Source organism: Petromyzon marinus, chromosome 83 (genome assembly GCF_048934315.1).
Source record: "Petromyzon marinus isolate PM22_M1 ecotype Great Lakes invasive population chromosome 83, UKy_Petmar_22M1.pri1.0, whole genome shotgun sequence".
NCBI lineage: Eukaryota > Metazoa > Chordata > Hyperoartia > Petromyzontiformes > Petromyzontidae > Petromyzon > Petromyzon marinus.
The window spans coordinates 1,464,729-1,483,360 of NC_133748.1; the positions used below are offsets into that span (position 1 = coordinate 1,464,729).

At 55.7% G+C, this 18,632-nt stretch overlaps 1 long non-coding RNA gene across 2 annotated transcripts; it reads right to left on the reverse strand.

Moving 5' to 3' along the window:
- Positions 1-6,466: 6,466 nt before the first annotated feature.
- Positions 6,467-8,557, reverse strand: LOC142907833 (uncharacterized). Of its 2 annotated transcripts, none has more exons than XR_012931273.1 (3): positions 7,329-8,557; positions 7,185-7,217; positions 6,467-7,012 (listed from the first exon to the last, which is right to left on the reverse strand). It is a non-coding gene; the product is annotated as an uncharacterized LOC142907833 (long non-coding RNA). The 2 variants fall into 2 exon arrangements; XR_012931272.1 differs by having other exon boundaries at positions 6,467-6,726; positions 6,787-7,217.
- Positions 8,558-18,632: the final 10,075 nt, after the last annotated feature.

The following is an 18,632-nucleotide window of genomic DNA, read 5'->3' on the forward strand; positions in this document are numbered from 1 at the left end:
CCCCCTCCCCCACCCTCCCCCCCACTCTCCCCCACTCTTCCCCCACCACTCTCACCCCCCGTCTCTCCCCACTCTCCCCCACCCTCACCCCCCCCACTCTCTCCCCCCACTCTCTCCCCCACCCTCTCACCCCCACCATTCTCTCCCCCCACTCTCCCCCCACCACTCTCACCCCCCCTCCCCCCACTCTCTCCCCCCACCACTCTCACCCCACCACTCACCCCCCACCATTCTCTCCCCCCTCCCCCCACCCTCTCCCCCCTCTCCCCCCTCTCTCCCCCACCACTCACCCCCACCATTCTCTCCCCCCTCCCCCCACCACTCCCCCCCCTCCCCCCCCTCTCCCCCACCACTCTCACCCCCACCATTCTCTCCTCTCACCCCCCTCACCCCCCCACCACTCTCACCCCCACCACTCTCACCCCACCACTCACCCCACCACTCTCACCCCCACCCACTCACCCCCACTCACCCTCCCCCACTCTCCCCCCACCACTCTCACCCCCCACCATTCTCTCCCCCACTCTCACCCCCACCACTCTCACCCCCCACCACTCTCACCCCCCACCACTCTCACCCCCTCCCCCTCCCCCCCTCTCCCCCCACCTCTCACCCCCACCCATTCTCTCCCCACTCCCCCCCCTCTCTCTCTCTCCCCCCACCACTCTCACCCCCACCACTCACCCCACCCATTCTCTCCCCCCACTCTCCCCCACCACTCTCACCCCCCCACTCTCTCCCCCCCCACTCTCTCCCCCACCACTCACCCCCACCATTCTCTCCTCTCCCCCACCACTCTCACCCCCCCCTCTCTCTCCCCCACCACTCACCCCCCACCACTCTCACCCCACCATTCTCTCCCCCACTCTCCCCCCACCACTCTCACCCCCCCTCTCCCCCCCCACCACTCTCACCCCCATTCTCTCCCCCCACTCTCCCCCCCCCCCCCCCCCCCCCCTCTCCCCCCTCCCCCCCCTCTCCCACCCCACCACTCCACCCCCACCATTCTCTCCCCCCACTCACCCCCCCACCACTCTCACCCCCCACCACTCCATCCCCACCACTCTCCTCACCCCCCCACCCACTCACCCCCCCACCACTCTCACCCCCACTCTCACCCCTCCCCCCCACCACTCACCCCCCACCATTCTCTCCCCCCTCCCCCCACCACTCACCCCCCCTCTCCCCCACCCCACCCTCCCCCACCTCCTCACCCCCCCCTCTCACCCCCCACCACTCACCCCCCCACCACTCTCACCCCACCACTCTCACCCCCACCACTCTCACCCCCCCACTCTCACCCCCACTCTCACCCCCCCACTCTCTCCCCCCACTCTCCCCCCACCACTCACCCCCCCACCATTCTCTCCCCCCTCTCACCCCCACCACTCTCACCCCCCACCCTCACCCCCACCTCTCACCCCCCACCACTCTCCCCCACCACTCACCCCACTCTCCCACTTCCCTCCCACCCCACTCCCCCACTCTCACCCTCCCCCCTCTCCCCCCACCCTCCTCACCCCCCACCATTCTCTCCCCCCACTCTCACCCCCCCCTCTCACCCCCCCCTCCCCCCCCCTCTCACCCCCACTCCCCTCCCCCCACTCCCCCACCACTCTCACCCCACCATTCTCTCCCCCCTCCCCCCACCACTCACCCCCCCCTCTCCTCCCCCCCTCTCCCCCCCTCACCCCCCACCACTCACCCCCCTTTCTCTCCCCCCTCCCCCACCCTCCTCCCCCCCCTCTCCCCACTCTCTCCCCCCTCTCACCCCCACCATTCTCTCCCCCCTCTCCCCACCACTCTCACCCCCCTCCCCCCATCTCCCCCTCCCTCTCACCCCCCATTCTCTCCCCCTCCCCCCCACCACTCACCCCCCCTCCCCCCCACTCTCTCCCCCCACCACTCTCACCCCCCACCATTCTCTCCCCCACTCCCCCCCTCCCCCCCTCCCCCCACTCCCCTCCCCCCACCACTCACCCCACCATTCTCTCCCCCCACTCTCACCCCCCCACCCTCCCCACACTCACCCCCACCACTCCACCCCCACCACTCTCACCCCCCACCACTCTCACCCCCACCCTCACCCCCACTCACCCTCCCCCACTCTCCCCCCACCACTCACCCCCCACCATTCTCTCCCCCCTCCCTCACCCCCCCACCACTCTCACCCCCCACCACTCACCCCCCCCTCCCCCCTCCCTCCCACCCCCACCATTCCTCCCCCCTCCCCCCCCTCCCCCACTCTCTCCCCCCACCACTCTCACCCCCACCACTCTCACCCCCCACCATTCTCTCCCCCCTCTCCCCCCCCTCTCACCCCCCTCCCTCTCCCCCCACCACTCTCACCCCCCCACCATTCTCTCCCCCCACTCTCCCCCCCCACCACTCCCCCCACTCTCTCCCCCCCTCTCTCCCCCCCACCACTCTCACCCCCACCACTCTCACCCCCACCATTCTCTCCCCCCTCCCCCCACCACTCACCCCCACTCTCCCTCTCTCCCCCCCACCACTCACCCCCCACCATTCTCTCCCCCCACTCCCCCCCCACCACTCTCACCCCCACTCTCTCCCCCCACTCTCCCACTCTCCCCCCCCTCCCCCACCACTCTCACCCCCCCACCATTCTCTCCCCCCTCTCACCCCCCCCACTCTCACCCCCACCACTCTCATCCCCACCACTCTCTCACCCCCCCACCACTCTCACCCCCCCACCTCTCACCCACTCTCACCCTCCCCCACTCTCCCCCCACTCTCACCCCCCACCATTCTCTCCCCCACTCTCCCCCCACCACTCTCACCCCCACTCTCTCTCCCCCACCCTCTCTCCCCCACCACTCACCCCCCCCCTCTCACCCCCCCACTCTCTCCCCCACTACCACCTCCCCCCACCAGCTTCCCCCGTCCGTGCTGGCAGCGTTGTGGGTGGCCTCCCCCTGTCCACGGTGGCCGCCGATTCGCTGCCCTGCCCGTGGGGAGCCCTTCACTCGGCCACGCCCCCCACCACCCCCCACACCCCCCACACCCCTCACCCCTCCCCCGGGGTGGTCAAGGCCGGGAGCAGCTCCACGAGCAGTAGGGGAGGGAGCAGCGCCAATTGGGAGAGGGGATGAGAGGGGGCGTGGCCATCGTGAACCCCTCGCACCTAGCAACTGACTCACTCAGCCACTCACTCAGCCACTCACTCAACCCTCCTCAGCCACTCACTCAGCCACTCAGCCACTCACTCAACCCTCCTCAGCCACTCACTCAGCCACTCACTCAACCCACTCACTCAGCCTTCCTCAGCCACTCGCTCAGCCCTGTCCAGCCCACTCCTCAGCCACTCGCTCAGCCACTCGGCACAGCCACTCGCTCAGCCACTCGCTCAGCCACTCGCTCAACCACCGCTCAACACTCGCTCAGCCACTCGCTCAGCCACTCGCTCGTCCACTCGCTCAGCCACTCGCTCAGCCACTCACTCAGCCACTCACTCAGCCACTCACTCAGCCACTCACTCAACCTCACTCAACCACTCGCTCAGCCACTCGGCAGCCACTCGCTCGTCCACTCGCTCAGCCACTCGCTCAGCCACTCACTCAACCCACTCCTTAGCCACTCGCTCAGCCACTCGCTCAGCCACTCCGCGTCCACTCGCTCAGCCACTCGCTCAGCCCTCACTCCAGCCCACTCACTCAGCCACTCACTCAGCCACTCACTCAGCCACTCGCTCCAGCCACTCGCTCAACCTGCTCAACCCACTCGCTGCGTCCACACTCGCTCAACCACTCATCAACCCTCATAGCCACTCACTCAGCCCTCACTCAGCCACTCCTCAGCCACTCACTCAGCCACTCACTCAGCCACTCACTCAGCCACTCACTCAGCCACTCACTCATGCACAACACACCAACACACTCACTCATCCACTCACTCAGCCACTCACTCACTCAACCACTCCATCAGCCACTAACACCATTCTCTCTAACCACTCACTCAGCCACTCACTCAACCACTCTGCACACACACACACACACACACACACACTCACTCAGCCACTCTTCAGCTACTCCTCAGCCACTCCTCAACCCTCGCTCTTCCCTCACTCACAGCCACTCACCAGCCACTCGCTCATACGCTCAGCACTGTAACCATTCACTGCTTCGTCCCACTCATCAGCCACTCGCTCAGCCACTCTCAGCCCTCCCTGCAGCCACTCACTCAGCCACTCACTCAGCCACCTCGCTCAAGCCCTCACTCAGCCCTCGCCAGCCACTCACTCAGCCTGTGCTCGGTGCTCTGTGTGCTCGCTCATGCTCGCTCGGTGCTGCTCATTGCTCTCGCTCGGCCCGCTCCTCCGTGCCTTCCAACGCCCGCGCGCGCGCGCGCGCGCCCGCGCTGCCCCGCGCGCGCGCGCGCGCACCACCGCACAAACAGGCGGCAAACAGGCGCTTGACCAGCGCCACCGTGCGGCCGCTCGAGCAGGCCCCGACACCGGCTGGTCACGCTGGGCAATGCTCACCTGCACTGCTACACCTGCGGCTCGACCACTCGCTCGCTGCTCATGCTCGCTCCCGGCCGCTCGCTCACCAAGCAAGCCATCTCTCCCCGTATTCTCACTCGACCGTCCCCAACCAGCATGCTCTCTAACAAACAGCCACTCACTCCAGCCACTCATGACACTCATATATGGCTCGCACTCGCTCACTCGCCAAAAGCTCCAGCCACTCGCTCACCACTCGCTCACCCACTCGCTCTCAGCCACTCGCTCAGCCACTCGCTCAGCCACTCACTCAGCCGCTGCGCTCACCGCTCACTCAGCCTCTTACTCGCTCACCACTCACCACTCGCTCACCACTCAGCTCACCGTTCACTCACTATACGCTCACTCACCCACTCCTCACCCACTCGCTCAACCACCACAAAACACACACGCTCACCCACTCTCGCTCTCCCTCCTTAGCCATTAAAACACTTCGCTCACTCGCTCTCACCCCTCTCTGCCGCTCACTCGCTCACTCGCTCACCCACTCTTCATTAAACCATGCTCCTTACTCTTCTCTCGCTAGCCATTCGCTCACACCGCTCACTCGCTCACCCCCTCACCCGCTCACTCGCTCATCCGCTCACTCGCTCACCCACTCACTCAGCCATTCGCTCACCCCCTCACCCGCTCACCCCCTCACCCGCTCACTCGCTCACTCGCTCACCCGCTCACTCACCCACTCATTCACCCACTCGCTCAGCCACTCGCTCGCTCACCCGCTCACTCGCTCACCCCCTCACCCGCTCACCCGCTCACTCGCTCACCCACTCACTCAGCCATTCGCTCACCCGCTCACTCACTCACCCACTCACTCAGCCATTCGCTCACTCACTCACCCCCTCATCCGCTCACTCGCTCACCCGCTCACTCGCTCACGCATTCGCACACTCGCCCGCTCGCAACCGACTCGCTCGCTCATTCGCTCACCTGTTCGCTCACCCACTCGCTCGCTCACCCACTGACCCACTCGCTCGCTTTACCCACTCGCTCACTCTATCACCCACTCACTCACACGATTATCTACTCACTCGCTCACCCATTCGCTCACCCGTTCGCTCACCCGTTCGCTCACCCGTTCGCTCACCCACTCGCTCGCTCGCTCACCCACTGACCCACTCGCTCGCTTACCCACTCGCTCACTCTATCACCCACTCACTCACGCGATTATCTACTCACCCACTCACTCGCTCACCCATTCGCTCACCCGTTCGCTCACCCGTTCACTCACCCACTCGCTCACCCGCTCACTCTATCACCCACTCACTCACACGATTATCTACTCGCCCACTCACTCGCTCACCCGTTCGCTCACCCGTTCGCTCACCCATTCGCTCACCCGCTCACTCTATCACCCACTCACTCACATGATTATCTACTCAACCACTCACTCGCTCACCCGTTCGCTCACCCACTCACTCGCCCGCTCACTCTATCACCCACCCACTCACCCACCCACCCGCTGACCCACTCTATCACCCACCCACCAGCTCGCTCAATCACTCACCCACTCAATCGCCGGCTCACTCACCCGCTCACCTACTCACTCGCCCAAACACTCGCTCGGGGCGGGGGTGGGTGGGCGGGGGGGGCATTCTGCACAGCTGATTTCAGGCTGCGTTGACCTGGGGGAGGGAGTGAGGGGTGGAGGGGGGGGAAGGTTGGGGGGAGGGGTGAGGTTACCCCACTTTTGGCTCGGGCATTCCTTTGAGGCTGAGTGGTACCGAACTTTAGGTGAGGGTGAGGACGGGGGTGAGGATGGGGGGTGATGGTTTGAAGTGAGGGTGAGTGGGGGGTGACATTGGGGGGGGGGGGGGGGTGGTCAGGGTGAGGATGGGAGGGTGAGGCGGTGAGGTTGAGGATGTGGGTGAGGGTGGGGATGATGGGTTGACATCTCCCTAGACTGGAGATTGTGATGTCTGGAGCGGGGGGTGGTGGGTGGGTGGGTGGGAGAGGTGACTGTTCACTGCGGAGCGACTGTGGGATATATATATATCGACGACGATGATGATGCAGTTGGGTGAGGGTTACGGTGGGCGTGGCAAACTCACGACGCACCAACCCCGGGAGACGTTGTTGCCCAAGCTTTTGTGAGAAAGTCGGCCGGTCGCTTTGAGGGCGAAGGAGGTTAATGGCTGCGGTGGCGGGCGTAGTGGTAGTAGTTGCGGGTTGGATGCGGGGGTCCAAGGGACACTCCCGTGTCCCTTGGTCGCCCACGCCTGTCGAATTGCCGCTGCCTCTAGAGCGGCGGCGGCGGCGGTGACGGCGGAGGTGGTAGCGGGTCACTGAAATGGCAGCCTCTGTACGCAGAAGCACCGGAGCCAGTCGACCAGGCCTGCCGCTGGACTCCACAAAGGTCCAGGCGGCACCGGTCTGGCTCCCGACAGAGCGGCGGCAGCCTCTCATCGGCAGTGAGCGTCCGAGCCGTTAAGAGCGCTCGCCGCAGATGCACTCAGCTCTTACACACCAACACACACGACTCTTACACAGCTCTTACACACTAACACACAACTCTTACACACTAACACACAACTCTTACACACACAACTCTTACACACTAACACACACAACTCTTACACACTAAACACTAACACACAACTCTTACACACACAACTCTTACACACTAACACACACAACTCTTACACACACAACTCTTACACACCAACACACACAACTCTTACACACTAACACACAACTCTTACACACTAACACACAACTCTTACATAACTCTTACACACTAACACACACAACTCTTACACACTAAACACACAAACTCTTACACAGCTGTTACACACTAAACACACACAACTCTTACACACTAACACACACAACTCTTACACAGCTGTTACACACTAACACACACAACTCTTACACACTAACACACACAACTCTTACACACTAACACACACAACTCTTACACAACTCTTCACACAACTCTTACACAACTCTTACACACTAACACACACAACTCTTACACACTAACACACACAACTCTTACACACTAACACACACAACTCTTACACACTAACACACACAACTCTTACACACTAACACACACAACTCTTACACACTAACACACACAACTCTTACACACTAACACACACAACTCTTACACACTAACACACACAACTCTTACACACTAACACACACACAACTCTTACCTACCAACACACACAACTCTTACACACCACACACACAACTCTTACACACTAACACACACAACTCTTACACACCAACACACACAACTCTTACACACTAACACACACAACTCTTACACACTAACACACACAACTCTTACACACCAACACACACAACTCTTACACAACTCTTACAACACTAACACACACAACTCTTACACACTAACACACACAACTCTTACACACTAACACACACAACTCTTACACACTAACACACACACAACTCTTACCTACCAACACACACAACTCTTACACACCAACACACACAACTCTTACACACTAACACACACAACTCTTACACACTAACACACAACTCTTACACAACTCTTACATACCAACACACACAACTCTTACACACTAACACACACAACTCTTACACACCAACACACACAACTCTTACACACTAACACACACAACTCTTACACACTAACACAACTCTTACACACTAACGCACACAATGATGATGATGATCGCGGCGATGATGATGGTTGCGGCGATGATGATGGTGGCAGCGATGATTTCGGCGATGATGAGGGAGGCGGTAATGATGCTGGCTATGATGGCGGTGATGATGATTGCGGTAATGATGATGATGGTTGTGGCGATGATGATGATGACAGCGGTGTTGAAACGAGCGTGGAAGCCGCCCCCTCCGCTTCCGTGGGGAGGCTTCTCCGTTGATGCGTTAGCGGCTTTCCCCTTTTCGTGTTGTTTTGTACCCGCGACCTCGAAACCGTTTCCATTCTCGCCTCCGTCCCTCCTCCTCCTCCTCCACCACTCCCCCCCCTCCACATCGGGGATGGGAGTGGAGGTGGAGGGAAGGAGCTGGAGACTTTTACAAAGACGATCTCTCTCTCTTTGTCTGTCTGCGTCTTCTCTGGGTGAAGCAGAGAGCTCTGGGTGAAGCAGTGAGCTCTGGGTGAAGCAGAGCCCTCTGGGTGAAGCAGAGAGCTCTGGGTGAAGCAGAGCCCTCTGGGTGAAGCAGAGAGCTCTGGGCGAAGCAGTGAGCTCTGGGTGAAGCAGAGAGCTCTGGGTGAAGCAGAGAGCTCTGGGTGAAGCAGTGAGCTCTGGGTGAAGCAGAGAGCTCTGGGTGAAGCAGAGAGCTCTGGGTGAAGCAGTGAGCTCTGGGTGAAGCAGAGAGCTCTGGGTGAAGCAGAGAGCTCTGGGTGAAGCAGTGAGCTCTGGGTGAAGCAGTGAGCTCTGGGTGAAGCAGAGAGCTCTGGGTGAAGCAGTGAGCTCTGGGTGAAGCAGAGAGCTCTGGGTGAAGCAGTGAGCTCTGGGTGAAGCAGAGAGCTCTGGGTGAAGCAGTGAGCTCTGGGTGAAGCAGAGCCCTCTGGGTGAAGCAGAGAGCTCTGGGTGAAGCAGTGAGCTCTGGGTGAAGCAGTGAGCTCTGGGTGAAGCAGAGAGCTCTGGGTGAAGCCGTGAGCTCTGGGTGAAGCAGTGAGCTCTGGGTGAAGCAGTGAGCTCTGGGTGAAGCAGTGAGCTCTGGGTGAAGCAGTGAGCTCTGGGTGAAGCAGAGAGCTCTGGGTGAAGCAGTGAGCTCTGGGTGAAGCAGTGAGCTCTTGAAGCAGAGCGCTCTGGGTGAAGCAGTGAGCTCTGGGTGAAGCAGAGAGCTCTGGGTGAAGCAGAGCCCTCTGGGTGAAGCATTGAGCTCTGGGTGAAGCAGTGAGCTCTGGGTGAAGCAGTGAGCTCTGGGTGAAGCAGAGCCCTCTGGGTGAAGCAGAGAGCTCTGGGCGAAGCAGTGAGCTCTGGGTGAAGCAGTGAGCTCTGGGTGAAGCAGAGAGCTCTGGGTGAAGCAGTGAGCTCTGGGTGAAGCAGTGAGCTCTGGGTGAAGCAGTGAGCTCTGGGTGAAGCAGTGAGCTCTGGGTGAAGCAGAGAGCTCTGGGTGAAGCAGTGAGCTCTGGGTGAAGCCGTGAGCTCTGGGTAAAGCAGAGAGCTCTGGGTGAAGCAGAGAGCTCTGGGTGAAGCAGTGAGCTCTGGGTGAAGCAGAGAGCTCTGGGTGAAGCAGAGCCCTCTGGGTGAAGCATTGAGCTCTGGGTGAAGCAGTGAGCTCTGGGTGAAGCCGTGAGCTCTGGGTGAAGCAGAGCCCTCTGGGTGAAGCAGAGAGCTCTGGGTGAAGCAGTGAGCTCTGGGTGAAGCAGTGAGCTCTGGGTGAAGCAGTGAGCTCTGGGTGAAGCAGAGAGCTCTGGGTGAAGCAGTGAGCTCTGGGTGAAGCAGTGAGCTCTGGGTGAAGCAGTGAGCTCTGGGTGAAGCAGTGAGCTCTGGGTGAAGCAGAGAGCTCTGGGTGAAGCAGTGAGCTCTGGGTGAAGCCGTGAGCTCTGGGTAAAGCAGAGAGCTCTGGGTGAAGCAGAGAGCTCTGGGTGAAGCAGTGAGCTCTGGGTGAAGCAGAGAGCTCTGGGTGAAGCAGAGCTCTCTGGGTGAAGCAGTGAGCTCTGGGTGAAGCAGAGAGCTCTGGGTGAAGCAGTGAGCTCTGGGTGAAGCAGAGAGCTCTGGGTGAAGCAGTGAGCTCTGGGTGAAGCAGTGAGCTCTGGGTGAAGCAGTGAGCTCTGGGTGAAGCAGTGAGCTCTGGGTGAAGCAGAGAGCTCTGGGTGAAGCAGTGAGCTCTGGGTGAAGCAGTGAGCTCTGGGTGAAGCAGTGAGCTCTGGGTGAAGCAGAGAGCTCTGGGTGAAGCAGTGAGCTCTGGGTGAAGCAGTGAGCTCTGGGTGAAGCAGTGAGCTCTGGGTGAAGCAGTGAGCTCTGGGTGAAGCAGAGAGCTCTGGGTGAAGCAGTGAGCTCTGGGTGAAGCAGTGAGCTCTGGGTGAAGCAGTGAGCTCTGGGTGAAGCAGAGAGCTCTGGGTGAAGCCGCTTCCGCCGGCCATCGTTCCCACGGAGCCGTCCGTCTCTCCGTCTGTCCGTCTGTCCGCGCGTCGTCGCCGCCGCCCGCTGACCTTGCTGTACATTGACTTAGTGACCACGACCACGACAACAACAACAACAACAAAGTTGTCGTGCTTTTGACGAGAACGCGAGGGGTCGTTTTGTGTCTCTGCTGCTGGCCGGGGGGCGCGGGGGGGGGGGGGGGGGGGCGGGCGGGGGGGCGGGGGGGGGGGCGGGGCGCGGGGGGGGCGGGGGGGGCGGGGGGGGGGTCGTCTTCATCGTCTGGCGCAGCGTCGCCACGGGTGCCCCGCGCCAGGCTGTGTGTCAGGCTGTGTGTCAGGCTGTGCGTCAGGCTGTGTGTCAGGCTGTGTGTCAGGCTGGGCTCCAGGATGGGTGCCAGGCTAGGTGCACTTCCCCCCCCGCCCCCCATTTGTCAAGGGCACGGGAGGCACGCTGATCCTGTCGACTCCAGATGGTGTTGTAGTGAAAGTGTTGGGAGGGAGGGAGAGAGTCTGGGGGGATGGGGGGGTGGTAGATGGGGGGGAGGGGGGAGGGGATGAATCCGTGACGTCTGAGCGACGTGATTGGTCACCACCCCGCTGCTTTCCAAATCACTCCATGAAGTTGGGCAGCACAACAGCAGGAACAGCAGCGTCTGGTGTGGGAACGTTTTGACGCTTGATGATTTTGTATTATTGAACAAAATAGGAAGCGGATGACGGAGGTAAATAATGACACCGTTAGTGAATTGCCCTTACGGACACACAACAAACTAAACCGCTTTGAGGCTTAATATTAATAAGAATAATAACATGCGTTTCGCCCCCTTTTTTATGGCCGACAAAACTGAATCCTTGTGACGAGGAATCGTGGCTGCATTAACCACAACACAAGCAGTCAAAATGCAAACAAACAAAAAAGACAACTCTGATAATGATAATAATATTGGCACTGTCCTTGAATTTGATTGGTCCACACCAGAGACGGCTTTTCTTAGAGCCCTTTAAGTCTCTCCACTGGTGTTGGACCAGAAGACGCCAAAAGGCGTACAACTCAACAACAGCGGGGTGAGCATTTACATTATGAGACCTCCTTTGCCAGTAGCAAGATATAGTAATGAGGTTTTTACCCTTTTATCTGGCATACAAACTGACGCCTTTATACAAGGCATCGTGTTTGCAATAACCACAACACCAGTCAAAATGCAAACAAAAATAGACAACCCTGATCATTTTCGATTTGAAGCTTTCGTGACTGCAGGGATTCATCTTCTTGGTTCTTTGGGTAAAGTCGCCACCACGTAGAAGGGAAATAATAAAATAATACAAATATAAAACAATAAAATAACCAGGAGGTTCCTACTAGTAAAACGCACACACTCTGACAGTATATACGCATTGTCCTTGAAACTGATTGGTCCACACTATACACTACTATACACTACACTATACACTACACTACTAGACACTACACTACTATACACTACACTACTATACACTACTAGACACTACACTACACTACTATACACTACACTATACACTACTAGACACTACACTATACACTACACTACTATACACTACACTATACACTACTAGACACTACACTATACACTACTATACACTACACTATACACTACTAGACACTACACTATACACTACACTATACACTACTAGACACTACACTATACACTACACTACTAGACACTACACTATACACTACACCAGAGACGGCTTTTCTTTAAAGAGTTTCAAAGACTGCAAATATATTATGAGACCTTTGGCAGTAGCAAGCTATAGGAATAGGTTTTTACCCTTTTATCTGGCACCAAAACTGACGCGTTTGTGGGCCTTTTGGCGTCATCTGGACCGACACCATTGGAGACTGGGCTCTAAGAAAAGCCGTCTCGGGATATGGACCAATCAATTTCAAGGACAGTGCCAATACATTGTCAGAGTTAGACTTCTTGGTGCTTTTGGTAGAGTCACCACCACGTAGAAAGGAAATAATAAAAATAAAACACACGTCAGCTACATCTCTCTGTTCTACACAAAACACGTGGACACACAAACAATGATAGCTGCATCTCTACGTTCTATACAAAACACGTGGACACACAAACACACAACCTCAGCTGCATCTCTCACACATGGACACAAACAAACAACGACATCTCTCTGTCCTATACAAAACACGTGGACACACAAACACACAACGTCAGCTACATCTATCTGTCCTATAGGAAAGACGTGGATACACAAACACACACACAACGTCAGCTACAACTCTGTCCTATACGAAACCATCTACAGATGTAGATGCCACTTGCTCTTCACGTTCTACAGATGTAGATGCCGCTGGTTCTCAACGATCTACGGATGTAGATGCCACTGGTTCTTAATGATCTCCAGATGTAGATGCCCCTGGTTCTTCACGTTCTGTAGATGCCACTGGTTCTTCTCGTTCTGTAGATGTAGATGCCACTGGTTCTTCACGTTCCACAGATGTAGATGCCACTGGTTCTTCACGTTCCACAGATGTAGATGCCACTGGTTCTTCACATTCTGTAGATGTTGATGCCACTGGTTCTTCACGTTCTGCAGATGTAGATGCCACTGGTTCTTCACGTTCTACAGATGTAGATGCCACTGGTTCTTCACGTTCTACAGATGTAGATGCCACTGGTTCTTCACGTTCCGCAGATGTAGATGCCACTGGTTCTTCACGTTCTGTAGACGTAGATGCCACTAGTTATTCACATTCTACAGCTGTAGAAGCCACTGGTTCTTCACATTCTACAGATGTAGATACCACTGGTTCTTCACATTCTACAGATGTAGAAGCCGCTGGTTCTTCACCTTCTGCAAATGTAGATGCCACTGGTTCTTCACCTTCTGCAGATGTAGATGCCACTGGTTCTTCACGTTCTGCAGATGTAGATGCCACTGGTTCTTCACATTCTACAGATGTAGATGTCACTGGTTCTTCACGTTCTGTAGATGTAGATGCCACAGGTTCTTCACGTTCTACAGATGTAGATGCCGCTGGTTCTTCACGTTCCACAGATGTAGATGCCACTGGTTCTTCACATTCTGTAGATGTAGATGCCACTGGTTCTTCACGTTCCACAGATGTAGATGCCACTGGTTCTTCACATTCTGTAGATGTAGATGCCACTGGTTCTTCACGTTCTGCAGATGTAGATGCCACTGGTTCTTCACGTTCTGCAGATGTAGATGCCACAGGTTCTTCACGTTCTACAGATGTAGATGCCGCTGGTTCTTCACGTTCCACAGATGTAGATGCCACTGGTTCTTCACATTCTGTAGATGTAGATGCCACTGGTTCTTCACGTTCCACAGATGTAGATGCCACTGGTTCTTCACATTCTGTAGATGTAGATGCCACTGGTTCTTCACGTTCTGCAGATGTAGATGCCACTGGTTCTTCACGTTCTGCAGATGTAGATGCCACTGGTTCTTCACGTTCTGAGGACGTATATGCCACTAGTTCTTCACATTCTACAGATCTAGAAGCCGCTGGTTCTTCACCTTCTGCAAATGTAGATGCCACTGGTTCTTCACGTTCTACAGATGTAGATGCTGCTGGTTCTTCACGTTCCGCAGATGTAGATGCCACTGGTTCTTCACGTTCTGTAGACGTAGATGCCACTAGTTATTCACATTCTACAGATGTAGAAGCCACTGGTTCTTCACGTTCCGCAGATGTAGATGCCACTGGTTCTTCACCTTCTGTAGACGTAGATGCCACTGGTTCTTCGTGTTCCGCAGATGTAGATGCCACTGGTTCTTCACGTTCTACAGATGTAGATGCCACTGGTTCTTCACGTTCTCCAGATGTAGATGCCACTGGTTCTTCACGTTCTACAGATGTAGATGCCACTGGTTCTTCACGTTCTGCAGATGTAGATGCCACTGGTTCTTCACGTTCTGCAGATGTAGATGCCACTGGTTCTTCACGTTCCATAGATGTAGATGCCACTGGTTCTTCACGTTCTGCAGATGTAGATGCCACTGGTTCTTCACCTTCCACAGATGTAGATGCCACTGGTTCTTCACCTTCTGTAGATGTAGATGCCACTGGTTCTTCACGTTCTGCAAATGTAGATGCCACTGGTTCTTCACCTTCCACAGATGTAGATGCCACTGGTTCTTCACGTTCTACAGATGTAGATGCCACTGGTTCTTCACGTTCTACAGATGTAGATGCCACTGGTTCTTCACGTTCCGCAGATGTAGATGCCACTGGTTCTTCACGTTCTACAGATGTAAAAGCCACTGGTTCTTCACGTTCTGTAGATGTAGATGCCACTGGTTCTTCACATTCTACAGATGTAGATACCACTGGTTCTTCACATTCTACAGATCTAGAAGCCGCTGGTTCTTCACCTTCCACAGATGTAGATGTCACTGGTTCTTCACGTTCCGCAGATGTAGATGCCACTGGTTCTTCACCTTCTGTAGACGTAGATGCCACTGGTTCTTCGTGTTCCGCAGATGTAGATGCCACTGGTTCTTCACGTTCTACAGATGTAGATGCCACTGGTTCTTCACGTTCTCCAGATGTAGATGCCACTGGTTCTTCACGTTCTACAGATGTAGATGCCACTGGTTCTTCACGTTCCGCAGATGTAGATGCCACTGGTTCTTCACGTTCTGCAGATGTAGATGCCACTGGTTCTTCACGTTCCATAGATGTAGATGCCACTGGTTCTTCACGTTCTGCAGATGTAGATGCCACTGGTTCTTCACCTTCCACAGATGTAGATGCCACTGGTTCTTCACCTTCTGTAGATGTAGATGCCACTGGTTCTTCACGTTCTGCAAATGTAGATGCCACTGGTTCTTCACCTTCCACAGATGTAGATGCCACTGGTTCTTCACGTTCTACAGATGTAGATGCCACTGGTTCTTCACGTTCTACAGATGTAGATGCCACTGGTTCTTCACGTTCCGCAGATGTAGATGCCACTGGTTCTTCACGTTCTACAGATGTAGAAGCCACTGGTTCTTCACGTTCTGTAGATGTAGATGCCACTGGTTCTTCACATTCTACAGATGTAGATACCACTGGTTCTTCACATTCTACAGATCTAGAAGCCGCTGGTTCTTCACCTTCCACAGACGTAGATGCCACTGGTTCTTCACGTTCCGCAGACGTAAGATGCCACTGGTTCTTCACCTTCCGTAGACGTAGATGGCACCGGGGCGGTTGAACTTACGAACTCTCGATTCACGACAGCTGCGTCGAAAGGCCTCCGAGCGTTCGGAGGTCGAATTCGTTGGTGAAAGGAGAATGGAGTCCTTGCGCTGCGTCTCGTGAAGCCTCGTGTAGGTCCCAGCGTTGATTGCGGCCGTTTTCAGTTTCTTCAGCTCCGGTGCATTCCTCTGCGCGACCCCTGACACGGAGGCTTTCGTCCGAGCAGTACGTTACATTTCTACGTTACATTTCTACGTGACATTGCTATGTGACATTTCTACGTGACAAGCCACTTCGTTGAGGGGTCATCTGTGGCCAGGTCGCTTCTGAAAAAGAGTTACGCACCTCTGTGGGTTTTACCTGTTAAACTAAACGTACTCGATCGGTTTTTTTTCCATAGTTTATAACATTGTAAACCGTGAAATGGCGTGAGTGATGAATACTACACTATACACTACACTACGCTATACACTACTACACTATACACTACACACTACTAGACACTACACTACTAGACACTACACTATACACTACTATACACTACACTATACACTACTAGAGACTACACTATACACTACTAGACACTACACACTACTAGACACTACACTACACACTACTAGACACTACACTATACACTACTATACACTACACTATACACTACTAGAGACTACACTATACACTACTAGACACTACACTATACACTACTAGACACTACACTATACACTACTAGACACTACACTACCATACACTACACACTATACACTACACTACTATACACCACACTACACTATACACCACACTATACACTACACTATACACTACTATACACACTATACACTACTATACACCACACTACACTATACACTACTATACACAACACTACTATACACTACTATACACAACACTACTATACACTACACTACTATACACCACACTACACTATACACCACACTATACACTACTATACACCACACTACACTATTATACACAACACTACTATACACTACACTATACACTACACTACTATACACCACACCACACTATACACTACACTACTATACACCACACTACACTATACACCACACTATACACTACACTATACACTACTATACACCACACTATACACTACTATACACCACACTACACTATACACTACACTACTATACACCACACTACACTATACACTACTAGACACTACACTATACACTACTAGACACTACACTACTATACACTACACACTATACACAACACTACTATACACTACACTACTATACACCACACTACACTATACACCACACTATACACTACACTATACACTACACGAGACACTGCCCCCCACACACCGCTAACTGATCGGCAGCGTTGCCTGCGTGACGAAACCCTCACCGGACGCGTCGGGTGGTGGAGAATCGCGACACAGCAACTGCACTCACAACGAGGTGGAACCTGAACCAGCCCCAGGCGCTGTTCGCCGCCCACTCCAGCCGCGGGCCCCAGTGGCGGCGTCCGCTTTGTCGAGGCCGATGTTGACACGCAAGCAAAGCCCTACCCCCCCTGTTCCAGTAGTGGAGTCTGGTGTAATGGGGGGGCGGTGCTTCAGGCACCACGCCTGCCCGTACATGGTTTGTGTCAGCGCCGGCGTTGGCGTTATTTCCGTGAGCCGGGCGGACTCGGCTTGAGGCTGAGCCGGACCTCGGTGTTGACGAGAGCCGGGGGTCTGAAGACTCGGGGGGGGTGGTGGTGGTGTAGAGACTCGGGGGGTGTAGAGACTCGGGGTGTTAGAGACTCGTGGTGTAGAGACTCACAGAGACTCAGTGTAGAGACTCAGGGTGGAGAGACTCAGAGAGACTCAGGGTGTAGAGACTCAGGGTGTAGAGACTCGGGGTCTAGTAGAGACTCAGGGTGTAGAGACTCACAGAGACTCAGGGTCTAGAGACTCAGGGTGTAGAGACTCACAGAGACTCAGGGTGTAGAGACTCAGAGAGACTCAGGGTCTAGAGACTCAGGGTGTAGAGACTCGGGGTCTGGAGACTCGGGGTCTGGAGACTCGGGGTGTAGAGACTCAGGGTGTAGTGACTCAGGGTGTAGAGACTCACAGAGACTCGGGGTCTAGAGACTCACAGAGACTCAGGGTGAAGAGACTCAGGGTCTAGAGACTCCTGGTGTAGAGACTCAGGGTCTAGTAGAGACTCTCAGAGACTCAAGGTCTAGAGACTCGGGGGTTCATAAACGCAAATTCACATCTCACCTCCCCTCTCTTGGCCGTCCGTTTTTATTATACAACTTGGGCGAGGTCGCGTAACATTCGTGACTAACACCGCGCACAAACGCACGCTCGTACACACACACACACGTACACACACACACGTACACACACACACGGATGCCCCCCGGGGTAGCCTCTACTAACAGGCTCTTGGGGGCAAGTGCTGTCAGCGAGCAGCACCTACAAAGGCTGGCACAACGCACCTTGTTGAGAGGGTGGGTGGCCAGCACCACCCCCGGCCGCCTTTGTCTCTCCCCAAGCGCTACTCTTACACACACACACAACACTCGCAAACCGCGATAACGCTTTTGAGGCCGAGTAGACCTAGAGGAGGAGCCGGGTTCACGGACGTTGGTCACGAGCGCGAATCGAACCGGGCTCTCTCGACACTCCCCCCGGGGGGTATTCGCAAGCGACGTGCGCTAACCGCTGCACCACCGCTCCCCGCACGCACGTACACACACACACGGTCACACACACGTACGGTCACACGTACGGACACACACACACGTACGGTCACACACACACGTACGGTCACACACGCAGACACATACACACACGCAGACACGCGTAC